At 43.1% G+C, this 13759-nt stretch overlaps 1 pseudogene; it reads right to left on the bottom strand.

Annotated features, from left to right (window-relative positions):
- Positions 1-3332: 3332 nt before the first annotated feature.
- On the bottom strand, positions 3333-4326 carry LOC121432711 (annotated as a pseudogene).
- Between the last annotated feature and the right edge of the window lie 9433 nt (positions 4327-13759).

Genomic DNA, 13759 nt, shown 5'->3' with positions numbered 1-13759 from the left:
ATATCCTTTGATAAACAGAGTTTAATTATCTATGGGGAAGGACCTAGATAATGAGTGTCAAAACTAAATTGTTGCCTTTATATAGGGTTGTCCTCTATTTCTCAAGTTCAATTTAGGGAACTTGTTATCTGCCTTTTTAAAGTCTCTAGCATGTCTCTTTCTGTAAGAACACCAAATAATTCCCAGATCAATGTCTGCTACACTCTAGGATGATCATTTATAATCTTTCTTATTCAGTCTTTTCCCTTTTAAAAGCAAAGACAATTCATACTAAGTTCATCCTTGAAATCACTCTGATTCACAAACCTGCAAAGTCCACATCAACTAGCTCTTCTAGTTCTAGTTCACATCGGGATAGTTACTTGTTTTTTTTTTTCCCTTGGGGTGGGGCTTAACTGTGGGGAGAGAGGGAGCTGTCAATCATCAGTTTCCTGAGGCAGGGTTTCACTGTGGAGGGAGAGAGAGCTGTCAGTCCACTGGCAGTCATCCTTAATTCAGCAAACCCCCATCCCAGTTCCTAGAGATTACTTCCAGCCACATGAGATTATCTGGAGTCACCACAACCCCATTCCGAGTCCCTAAATTTTACTTCTGGTCCCCCAGGTCACTTCCTGTCCCTGAGAGTACTTCCAGTCACCCTGTATCACCCCGGGGGTCACCAAACCCCACTTCCAGTCAGCCCAGGTTACTTCCTGTCCCATACTGTCACCCCCAGGTCACTCCAGGCCCCATTTCCAGTCCTCTGCCCCAACTCCCCATCCCCTAGCCTCATATCAGGTACTCTGAGGTCACTTCAGGTCCCCCTGTGTCACCCCAGGGTGGCCCCGCCCCCTCCTCCCAGTCCCTACCCCAACTCCCGAGCCCCCACTATCACTCATGGATGTGGTAGCCTGCTGCTTTCATCTGTAGATGAACTCTGCCCCCTCCTCCTGGGCTGCTTCCATTTCCGGGCTGACCCCCTGTCACATAAGGCCTTGGTGGTAGACAACCTCTGCCCCCTGGCAGACTTCAATCTCCAGGCAGGCTGGGCTGGCAGGGGAGGATAAAATGAGGAAGTGAGGCAGGACGACAGGAAGTAGCAGGGCACAGGGAATCCTGATTGTAGCTACTGGGAGAGCAGGGAAATTTGGGAGTTGGGGGTGGAGACCGGGAAGGGGGAAGGGATAAGGGACAGGCAAGGCAGTGAGGAATAGGCTTAGGGGGATCTCCAGGTTATACCTCAGGAAGTGGGGGTCATGAGAGTTGGGGGCAAAGATAGTTAGTCTAATGTCAATTTGACATGAGCTAAAGTCATCTGAGAGAGTAAACTGATAAAATGTCTCCATAAGATAATACTGTATACAATCTTAGAGATAATTTTCTTAGTTACTAGTTGATGGGGGAGGGCTCAACTCATTGTAGGTAAAGCCACACCTGGACTGGAGGTCCAGGGATCTATTAGAAAGCATATTAAGCTAATCACAAGAACTAAAGCCTTCCCTTGTATTCTATATTAACTCGTGCCTTCAAATTCCTGCCCTGTTAGATATCCTAACCTTTCTTCTTTTGATGATGTACAGTTATGTGGAAGCATATGCCAAATATACCCTTTCCTCCCCAATTTGGTTTTGGCCATCGTTTTTCATCACATTAAGAGTAACACTAAGACACACATTAAAAAGCAATTTTAAAATTCTTGTGCTACCTAACAATAAACTCTGGTGTGTCACCAATCTGTAACAATTATTTTTTTTATCTTTTGTTCCATATGAAATTGCATATAAAATTATCTTTTTATTTAATTTCTCATTATTTTGCTATATTGACCAAAACATTTTAAAATGAAAGTTTTTCAGTTCAATGGGCTTTGTAGTTCATTTATAAAAAGTGGGTTTTTAAACTCAGTTTAAGATTTCCCCATGCGGAATTTCTTTTTTCGGACACTGCAAAATTTCTGTGGCAGAAGACAGAGGCCCTAGTTACTTGAGCATCAGACAAGAAGATGCATGGAGGAAGAATCATAGAGATCAAAGCTCCCAGAGGAGGCAACAGAGCAGATTCCATCATGAAAAGTATTATTTTAAGTAACTCACACTAATTTTTTTTTTTTTTGGTCCAGGGATATCGAATTTCTGTCACAATTAACATGGTACAGTTTACTCAGGGACAGTTCTGTCTTGTTCTTGAGAGAAGTCGGCATCACGTCTAGTTTTCCTACCAGGTTCATTGTTATCTGATAATGCTATTGGCAGTTTTCAGCAGGAGGTTATTAAAAGGGCAGACACGTGGATTATACAGGGAATTCATTTTGCAGCCTCTGCTCTGGTCGTCTAGAATATAGAGTCTTTACAAGATGGTGACACTTGTCATCAGAAAGGCAAATGTAGTGATGGGCAAGCAGGTCTGCTTTTCGTTCTGCCCAGCTCTCGCATGACTAGCTTAGCCTCAGAAATGATAACACGGAAACTGTATTCTTTTAAACACTGCCTGGCCCATTAGTTCTAGCCTCTTATTGGCTAATTCTCACATCTTGATTAACCCATTTCTAATAATCTGTGCAGCACCACGAGGTAGTAGCTTACTGGGAAAGATTCAGCATGTCTGACCTGGCAGCTGGCTCCATGGCTTCTGCCTCACTGCCTTCTTCCTCCCAGCATTCTATTCTGTCTACTCCCACCTATCTAAATCCTGCCCTATCAAAAAGCCGAGGCAATTTCTTTATTAACCAATGAAAGTAACACATAGACAGATGACCCAGCTACATCAGGCAAACACACCTCACCTGAACCATCTGTGTTCATACCATCAGCAGTAACAGAAGTCTTGAAATTCCCAGCCAGTGGTGGCTTTGAAGCTCTATGTGGCCCAGGGACAGAGTGGTACTATTTGGCCCGCTGGGAAAGGAGAAAGGATCTTTGATTTCCTGGCAGTATGGGAAGTCATGATGACAATTTGACAAAAATACATGCAGTTTGTGTAAAAGAATTTTTAGAGATCACACTTGGGTACTAAACTGGGATTGAAGGCAGAGGGTGGGTATTAACTGTAAGCTGTCAGAAACCGTGGGATTCAAGATCAGAGTTGAAAGTTGCACAATAATGAGAATTTACCCAAACATCGATTGGAAAGTCTCACACCATATTTGAAAAATATCCACAGCCTTCTTTTGTGGTTTTTAAAGGGAAGATGACCATCTTTTGAATATAATTAAGTATAGGTCCCAGCACTTTTATTTACATAAAAGAAAATCCATTCACAAACTAGCCCAGTCTACTCAGACATTGCTATGACTGTGAACATTCTGGTAAGATGAAAGGTTATGGGCATGGAAACTGAGAGGGTTACGTGGAGAATCACTCTTTCATCAACTTCTTTAGGTCATCTTAAATTCCTCTCTTACTCAGTTCATATAAGCTATAGTAATTGTGACCAATTTTCTCAGCAATGATTCCCAGCACACCAAGCCCATGGTTTCTGCCTAGTTGGTACCTGATGGCTGATGAAAACACCATATCAAGATCGTAGTGAGTTCCCCCAGCATTCCTGTGGTAGTGGCCTGAGAACACAACTTTGATACCTTCTCTAGTGAGCTGCCATCTCCTTTCTCACATCCTTGGTGAGGTTGAAGCAGCCAGCATCCTCATCAATACTCCACAGTAACAGTGGGGCATGTTGGAAGACAATGAAGAGCTGGCATCTCTGCTGCTCTGTGATGCTCAGCTGTTCATCCAGTCACTGGTCCTGGGACTGCTTCAGTGAAGAGCACTAGGAGTCATCATGGACAGTCCCTACTCAGAAGGTGAAATAGTCATCTCCCCATATCTGGCAGTAATCCTCCATGGTCTCAGCTGTGAGAACATTGCCCAAATCATGGTTGCCACTGACCAGCACCATTGCAATGTCTTGGTCAATAGCCATTAGTACTTGATGCTGGCCATTGGTCTGTTCTTTCCACCAAGGAGTTCCTAGTACGACATGGATACAGTTGTCAAAGTTCACAAAGAATTTGGGATTTGGGTTCAGCTTGTTGATGGCCTCAACAGTTTTCTCAGTGAGACAGATCTCCTGCTCCCACTCATAATCATCATTGTCACAATCCCCAGTGGACCAGACCTTCATCAGCCAAAACTGGGGCATCTGTACCTTGGATGAAGTAGAAGGGCCTTTCCATTCCCTTTCCTTTTCTGAAGAGAGTATTTTCAGGGACCTTCCCCAGGTTCTGTGGAAAACATTCCCCACTTCTGCATGCCTAGCAACTTTCTGGTATTGCTCAAGCACATTCTGTGAAAGGGGAGAGTAACTCCACACCACCCTGTAGCACAGCCTGTACAGTTTCTCTGAAAGCATTTTCTTAATGGTTGAGGAGAATGATTTTATTGTAGATTAATGGAAAGTAGAGCCAGAGGCATCTGAAAAATCCCAGAACATGAAGAGAAAGTGATAGACTGAATAAAGTCAGCTGAACGGCCAGGTCATGGATTGGGTGTAAAGTGGGGATAAAAAGAAAGTTCAGAAGCAATTCCACATAACCATGTACTTGATAAGGCCGGCAGGCAGGCATGCAGGGTACTGTAAGAGCAATAGAGTATGGGAAAGAACATCACACCGTCAGTACATGAGAAAGTGACAACAGGCTGTGTATGATGGAATGCTATGAAGATACTATTTCACTAGGGGGGTTCAGGATGAACTACCGGCTATTGTAATATCTTGTGTAGGGATAAGTCCCTCCCCTTGGGGGGCGTGTTCGCCTCGGGCTAATGTTTGCCTATAAATCTGGATAGTGTGCTCGCAGCGCTTGCTTCTGCTTTCCTGGTCTCCACGGGAACGGTGGTTCTGTAAGTCTATTTCTCTATTAAAGCTGTATATATTTTTATAATCTGTCTGCATTCGTTTACGCCGTTATATTTTGGCATCCAAAGTCTGGCTGTTTTGCCCCGACTCAAGCGCGTAGCCCACTAGCTAACACAGCACACTCCTGGGTGAGGTTTTTTTAGTTCGTGACTCGGGCCCCAGTGCTGAGTCCGAGATACACTCGGCCACACAGGCCCATTCTGCCCTGCCAGCTCACCAGAACAATTAAACCCTCCCTGCCTTCGTTGGCTAAGTTTGCAGTGGAAGCCCACTGTCTGAATTAGCAGAAGCTCAAGTACCTGGGGTTTTGCAACAAAAGCTGCCACAGAGGCAGATTTGGTCTGATACAAAGTGACTTGGCCGGGCGGTGGTGGCACATGCCTTTAATCCCAGCAATTGGGAGGCAGAGGCAGGTGGATCTCTGTGAGTTCAAGGCCAGCCAGGCAGTGGCGGTGCATGCCTTTAATCCCAGCACTCGGGAGGCAGAGACAGGCAGATCTCTGTGAGTTTGAGGCCAGCCTGGTCTACAAGAGCTAGTTCCAGGACAGGCTCCAAAACCACAGAGACCACCACTGGCAGGAACCACTCATTGCAGGTAAAAAAAAATTCTTTTATAAATAAAATGTCTGAACACGTTACCATTCAAGAATTTAAGTTTTGAGTTGCTGAGGAATCCCATCAGGACGGGTGAGTGTGTGCTACCCAGGGGCAGACTGTCCCGGAAGAGAACACAAACAACCTCCCCCAGCTCCTTCTGCAGGGCTGTCTTTCTTTCGCACGACCCAGCACCCCCCGCACCCCTCCCCAACCCTGCCCCGCTGTATGCAAGGACCAGTGCTCAACTACAGTCCTAAGCTCCTAAACTAAGGCGACCCACCCAGAGCGGTGAGTGCCTGCCAGCTGGGCAGGCCTCAGGGTCCCCTGTAAGGGAGTCGGGCACCTTCAGCTCCAGCGCCAGGCTTCCTGCGCGATCCTGGATACCACCCATCCCCCCCCCCCTGCTCCATTCATCCTGTTGGCCCTGGATCATTGGGCTACCTGCGGCCCTGTTTAGTTGCTGAGGAATCCCATCAGGACTGGTGAGTGTGTGCTACCCAGGGGCGGGCGGACTGTCCCGGAAGAGAGCACAAACCCCCTCCCCCAGCTCCTTCTGCAGGGCTGTCTTTCTTTCGCACGACCCAGCACCCCTCCCCAACCCTGCCCCGCTGTATGCTAGGACCAGTGCTCAACTACAGTCTTAAGCTCCTAAACTAAGGCGACCCACCCAGAGCGGTGAGTGCCTGCCAGCTGGGCAGGCCTCAGGGTCCCCTGTAAGGGAGCCCGGCACCTTCAGCTCCAGCGCCAGGCTTCCTGCGCGATCCTGGATACCACCACCCCCACTTGCTCCATTCATCCTGTTGGCCCTGGATCATTGGGCTACCAGCGGCCCTGTTTAGTTGCTGAGGAATCCCATCAGGATGGTTGCGGAGGAATCCCATCTGGACGGGAATGGTTCCTGCTTCTACAATGAAGAGATATACCCTGAGAGTCAATCACAGCAAAGTCTGGACCAAGAGACCAGGCCTCTCCTGGCTCCATTTGAAGGAAGAGATGGGAAGGCGCCAATACAAGAATTCCTCCAACAATCTGAAAGGCAACATGACACCACCAGAAACCAGGGATCCCGAAATAAGAAGAATTGTACACCCTACTCCTGAAGAAATAGAAGAAATCGACTCAAAAGTGAACTATATGAAAATAATAGAGGACCTTAAACATGAGGTGAAAAACTGCCATAAACAATTAGAGATTACAAACAAAAAGGTAGAGGAAATGAATAAATCACTCAAAGACACGCAAGAAATCCAAGAGAAACAAGAAAAAGCAATCAAACAGGTTAGGGAAGCGGTTCAAGACATGAAGAATGAAATGGAAGCAATGAAGAAAGCACAAACTGAGGGAAGAATGGAGATGGAAAATCTGGGTAAACGAACAGGAATGACAGAGACAAGTACTAACAACAGATTACAAGAGATAGAAGAGAGAATATCAGACACTGAAGATACCATAGAAAAAATAAACACACTGATCAAAGAAAACAGCAAAACCAACAAATTCTCATCACAGAACATTCAGGAAATTTGGGACACAATAAAAAGACCAAACCTAAGAATAATTGGAGTAGAAGAAGGAGAAGAAGTGCAGCTCAACGGTACAGAAAATATACTTAATAAAATTATAGAAGAAAACTTTCCCAACCTAAAGAAAGAGGTACCTATGAAGGTTCAAGAAGCATACAGAACACCAAATAGGCTGGATCAAAAAAAAAACATCCCCTCGCCATATAATAATCAAAACACAAAAAACACATAATAAAGAAAGAATATTAAGAGCCGCAAAGGAAAAAGGCCAAGTTACTTATAAAGGTAAACCTATCAGACTTACACCTGACTACTCTATGGAACCCATGAAAGCCAGAAGGTCCTGGATAGATGTACTGCAAAAACTAAGAGATCATGGATGCAAGCCCAGACTACTATATCCAGCCAAGCTTTCGTTCACTATAAATGGAGAAAACAAAATTTTCCAGGATAAAAACAAATTCAAACAATACGTAGCCACAAATCCAGCCTTACAGAAAATAATAGAAGGAAAATCACTAACCAAGGAGTCCAACAATGCCCACAATAACTCAGTCATCTAGAGACCTTTCACCAGCGCAACTCAAAGAAGGGAAACACACAAACCCTACTACTAAAAAAGTGACCGGAGTTAACAACCACTGGTCATTAATACCACTTAATGCCAATGGGCTCAACTCACCTATAAAAAGGCACAGGCTAAGGGATTGGATACGAAAACAGGATCCAACGTTCTGCTGTCTACAAGAAACACACCTCAACCACAAAGACAGGTAGCTATTCAGAGTAAAGGGCTGGGAAAAGGCTTATCAAGCAAATGGTCCAAAGAAACAAGCAGGTGTGGCCATACTAATTTCTAACAAAGTTGACTTCAAACTTAAATCAATCAGAAGAGATGGAGAGGGACATTTTATACTCATAACAAGAACAATTCATCAGGACAAAGTCTCAATCCTGAATATCGATGCCCCGAATATAAAAGCGCCCACGTATGTAAAAGAAACATTACTAAAACTCAAGGCAGCCATCAAACCACACACACTAATAGTAGGAGACTTCAACACTCCTCTCTCACCAATGGACAGGTCAATCAAACAGAAACCTAACAGAGAAATTAGAGAATTAATGGAGGTAATGAAGCAAATGGACTTAACAGACATCTATAGATTATTCCACCCGAAGAGAAAAGAATATACCTTCTTCTCTGCAGCTCATGGAACCTTCTCGAAAATTGACCACATACTCGGTAGCAAAGCTAACTTAAACAGTTACAAAAAAATATTAGTAACCACCTGTGTCTTATCAGATCACCATGGATTAAAGTTAGAATTCAACAACAATGCTACCCCCAGAAAGCCTACAAACTCATGGAAACTGAACAGTCAACTTCTGAACCATACCTGGATTAAGGAAGAAATAAAGAAAGAAATTAAAGTCTTCCTTGAATTCAATGAAAATAAAGAAACAACATACTCGAACTTATGGGACACTATGAAAGCAGTGCTAGGGAGGAAAGTTCATAGCACTAAGTGCCCACTTAAAGAAAACAGAGAAAGCACATATTGAAGACTTAAGAGCCCAACTGAAAGCTCTAGAAAAAAAAGAAGCAGACTCACCTAGGAGGAGTAGAAGATTGGAAATAATCAAACTGAGGGCTGAAATCAACAAAATAGAAACACAGAAAACAATCCAAAGAATCAATGAAACAAAAAGCTGGTTCCTGGAGAAAATCAACAAGATTGATAAACCCCTACCCAAACTAATCAAACGGTAGAGAGAGAATACGCAAATTAATAATATCAGAAATGAAAAGGGGGACATAACCACAGACACAGAGGAAATTCAGAGAATCATCAGATCATATTACAAAAGCCTGTATAACACAAAACTGGAAAATGAAAAAGAAATGGACACTTTTTTAGATAAATACCATATACCAAAGTTACACCAGGACCAGGTGAACAATCTAAACAGACCTGTTGGTCGTGAAGAATTAGAAGCTGTTATCAAAAACCTCCCTACCAAAAAAAGCCCAGGACCAGATGGTTTCAATGCAGAATTCTTCCAGAACTTCCAAGAAGAGCTAATACCCATACTCCTTAATGTATTCCACAATATAGAAACAGAAGGGTCATTACCTAATTCCTTTTATGAAGCTACAGTTACTCTGATACCAAAACCACACAGAGACTCAACCAGGAAAGCGAATTACAGGCCAATCTCACTCATGAACATCGATGCTAAAATCCTCAACAAAATACTGGCAAACCGAATCCAAGAACACATTAGGAAAATTATCCATTATGATTAAGTAGGCTTCATTCCTGAGATGCAGGGCTGGTTCAACATACGAAAATCTATCAATGTAATCCAGCATATAAATATTCTGAAGGAAAATAACCATATGATCATCTCATTAGATGCTGAAAAAAGCATTCGACAAAATTCAACATCCATTTATGTTAAAAGTCTTGGAGAGATTAGGGATACAAGGGTCATACCGAAATATAATAAAAGCTATATACAGCAAGCAGACAGCTAACATCAAATTAAATGGAGAGAAACTCAAAGCCATCCCGCTTAACTCAGGAACACGACAAGGATGTCCACTCTCTCCATACCTCTTCAATATAGTACTTGAAGTTCTAGCAGTAGCAATAAGACAACATAATGGGATCAAGGGGATCCGAATTGGAAAGGAAGAAGTTAAACTTTCGTTATTTGCAGAGGATATGATAGTGTACTTAAGCGACCCCCAAAACTCCACCAAAGAACTTTTACAGCTGATAAACACCTTTAGTAATGTGGCAGGATACAAGATCACCTCCAAAAAATCAGTCGCCCTCTTATACACAAAGGATAGGGAAGCAGAGAGGGAAATCAGAGAAGCTTCACCATTCACGATAGCCACAAACAGCATTAAATATCTTGGGGTAAATCTAACCAAGGAAGTGAAAGATCTATTTGACAAGAACTTTAAGGCATTGAAGAAAGAAATTGAAGAGGATACCAAAAAATGGATGGATCTACCTTGCTCTTGGATTGTGAGGATCAACATAGTAAAAATGGCAATTCTACCTAAGGCAATTAATAGATTCAATGCAATCACCATAAAGATCCCATCAAAATTCTTCACAGATCTGGAGAGGACAATAATCAACTTTATATGGAAAAACAAAAAACCCAGGATACCCAAAACAATCCTATACAATAAAGGATCTTCTGGAGGCATTACCATCCCTGACTTCAAACTCTATTACAGAGCTACAGTAATGAAAACACTGTGGTACTGGCATAAAAACAGAGAAGTCGACCAATGGAATCGTATAGAAGCCCCGGATTTTAACCCACAGACCTATGAACACCTCATTTTTGATAAAGGAGCTAAAAGTATACAATGGAAGAAAGAAAGCATCTTCAACAAATGGTGCTGGCACAACTGGATGTCAACCTGTAGAAGAATGAAAATAGACCCACATCTTTCACCGTGCACAAAACTCAAGTCCAAATGGATTAAAGACCTCAATATCAGCCCGAACACACTGAAAAGGATAGAAGAGAAAGTGGGAAATACCCTACAACAGATGGGCACAGGAGATCGCTTCCTATGTATAACCCCAGAAGCACAGACATTAAGAGCAACATTGAATAAATGGGACCTACTAAAACTGAGAAGCTTCTGCAAAGCAAAGGACACTGTCACTAAGACACAAAGGCAACCTACTGACTGGGAGAAGATCTTCACCAACCCCGCAACAGACAAAGGTCTGATCTCCAAAATATATAGAGAACACAAGAAACTAGACTTTAAAATGCTAATTAACCCAATTAAAAAATGGGGCACTCATCTGAACAGAGAATTCTCAACAGAAGAAGTTCAAATGGCCAAAAGACACTTAAGGTCATGTTCAACTTCCTTAGCAATCAGGGAAATGCAAATCAAAACAACTTTGAGATATCATCTTACACCTGTGAGAATGGCTAAAGTCAAAATCACCAACGATAACCTTTGCTGGAGAGGTTGTGGAGGAAGGGGTACCCTCATCCATTGCTGGTGGGAATGCAATCTTGTGCAACCACTATGGAAGTCAGTGTTTCGGTTTCTTAGGAAATTCGGGATCAACCTACCCCTGGGCCCAGCAATACCACTCTTGGGAATATACCCAAGAGATGCCCTATCATATGACAAAAGCATTTGTTCAACTATGTTCATAGCAGTATTATTTGTAATAGCCAGAACCTGGAAACAACCTAGATGCCCTTCAATGGAAGAATGGATGAAGAAAGTGTGGAATATCTACAAATTAGAGTACTACTCAGCGGTAAAAAACAACGACTTCTCGAATTTTGCATGCAAATGGATGGAAATAGAAAACACTAACCTGAGTGAGGTATCCCAAACCCAAAAAGATGAACATGGGATGTACTCACTCATAATTGGTTTCTAGCCATAAATAAGGGTCACGGAGTCTACAATAGGTGAATCTAAAGAAGCTAAGTAAGAAGGGGAACCCAATGAAAAACATATAGTCATCCTCTTGGCTAAGGGAAGTAGACAAAATTGCCGGGGAGAAAATTGGGATCTTGGTGTGGGGTGGGTTGGGGGTAAGGGGAGATGGGGAGAGAAAAGTTAGAAGGGAAGGAGGTCGGGCCTTGGGAAAGACGGAGGATTTGGGATAAAGGAAGGTTGGACAGGGGAGCACGGAACCACAATTCTTAGTTAAGGGAACCACTTTAGGGTTGGCAAGAGACCTGACCCTAGAGGGGCTCCCAGGTGCCCAAGCTGAGGTCCCCAGTTAGTTCCTTGGGCAGTTGAGAATAGGGAACCTGGAATGACCCTATCCTTGAGCAATACTGACGAATATCTTGCATATCATCATAGAACCTTCATCTGGTGATGGATGGAGATAGAGACAGAGACCCACACTGCAGCACTGGACTGAGCTCCCAAAGTCCCAATGAGGAGCATAAAGAGGGAGAACATGAGCAAAGAAGTTGGGACCACGAGGGATGCAACCACCCACTGAGACAGTGGAGCTGATCCACTGAGAGCTCACCAAGACCAGCCGGACTGTGACTGAAAAAGCATGGGATAAAACTGGACTCTCTGAACATGGCGAACTATGAGGGCTGATGAGATGCAAAGGACAATGGCACGGGGGTTTGATCCTACGTAATGTGATGGCTTTGTGGGAGCCCAGCCAGTTTGGATGTTCACCTTCCTAGATATGGACGGAGGTGGGAGGTCCTAGGTCTTACCACAGGGCAGAAAACCCTGACTGCTCTCTGGACTGGAGAGGGAGGGGGAAAGGAGTGGGGGGAGGGGGAGAAGGGTGGGAGGAGGGGGCGTAGGGGAGGAGGAGGGGGAGGGAAATGGGAGGCTGGGAAGAGGTGGAAACTTGTTTTTTTTTTCCCTCCTTTTCTCAATAAAAAAATAAAGAATTTAAGTTTTTTTTAATTGTACCATGTGGGAGATTTTACAAGAGGTGTCTATCACCCCATATCTATGGATCCTTCTGGGATTCATAATTTTCATTGGTACTAAATGGTTTGATAATAGAAATATGATAAAGTCTTTATGAGACAAATCCAGGATTCTTAAAGCAGGGATTGAAAGCTTAAAAACAATTGAGAATGACAACAATCTTCTCAAGAATCAGTTTGAAGTTCTCCAGGAAAAGAACAGATCTTTGTTTAACATGACTTGATCAACTGAGCAAAATTTAAAAAAGGTACAGGCTGTTGTTAAGGAGAAATTCATTGCTATGGAAGAGGGAACAGCTGATTTGGAACATAAGCTTCAGTCCCTTTCTGTATGAACTGAAACATTAGTGGCTGATATTAAGGAGAAATTCATTACTATGGAAGAGGGAACAGCTTATTTGGATCATAAGCTTCAGTCCCTTTCTGTAGGAACTGAAACATTAACTGAGAGAATCAAAACTGCTGAATGTGACAATTGGATTTTGTCTAAACCTTATGACAGATTGGCGGAAAGATTGTCAATACAAGAAGGCAATGAAAATTAAGTCCAAAGATGAGATGTTATCTCTAATGGAGAAACTTCATACTTTAGAATCCTCAATGAAGGCTTAGGAACATAATTCTGGACAGGAGATTCAGACATTGCAGAAGGCAATGGTGAATAGAATTGAAAAGATTGAGTAATTTCTAAATTCTGATGAGGAAGAGCAAAGGGCAGAAAGGCAAATTTTAACTACATCTGTGTGTAAATCTCTCCGGGACAATTACCACAAAGCTCTAACTACAGCTCTAACTGCCTTTCCAGTAATAACAACAGAGAAGTTGATTGGTTCCAGAAACCCTAGGGTCATCAAGGAAGATACATGGGAGCCTGTCCGTATGAATGATCTCAAAGAAATTAAACAGGCTGTCATGACTTTTGGGATGCATGCCTCTTTTGTTAAAGAGATGCTAAAATCTTGGGCCACAACAAACAGAGCAACCCCCTCGGACTGGCTCCAGCTGAGCTCTGCTGTACTTAAGAGTGGACCACAATTGAAATGGAAATGCTTATTCAGGCAAGAGGCTAGACTTTTAGAACAGCAGGAAAAAGCGAAGGGAATTGACATTTCCCTAGATAAAATTCTAGATAAAGGGCTCTTTTCTGACCCTTAGAAACAAGATAATTTGGATGAAAACACACTCTCCATGTGTACTACAGCAGCCTTAAGGGCTTGGGACAGGGTACAAGACCCAGGACAGAGAATGGAATCATTTGTCAGAGTTAAACAGGGTCAGAGAGAACCCTTTAGTGACTTTTTACAAAGACTAACTAAGGCTGT

Source organism: Microtus oregoni, unplaced genomic scaffold, assembly GCF_018167655.1.
Source record: "Microtus oregoni isolate MIOR12 unplaced genomic scaffold, Mior012 000002F_ref0000024, whole genome shotgun sequence".
NCBI lineage: Eukaryota > Metazoa > Chordata > Mammalia > Rodentia > Cricetidae > Microtus > Microtus oregoni.
Note: the sequence above shows the minus strand (reverse complement) of the source record. Positions and strands in the feature narration are given on the sequence as shown.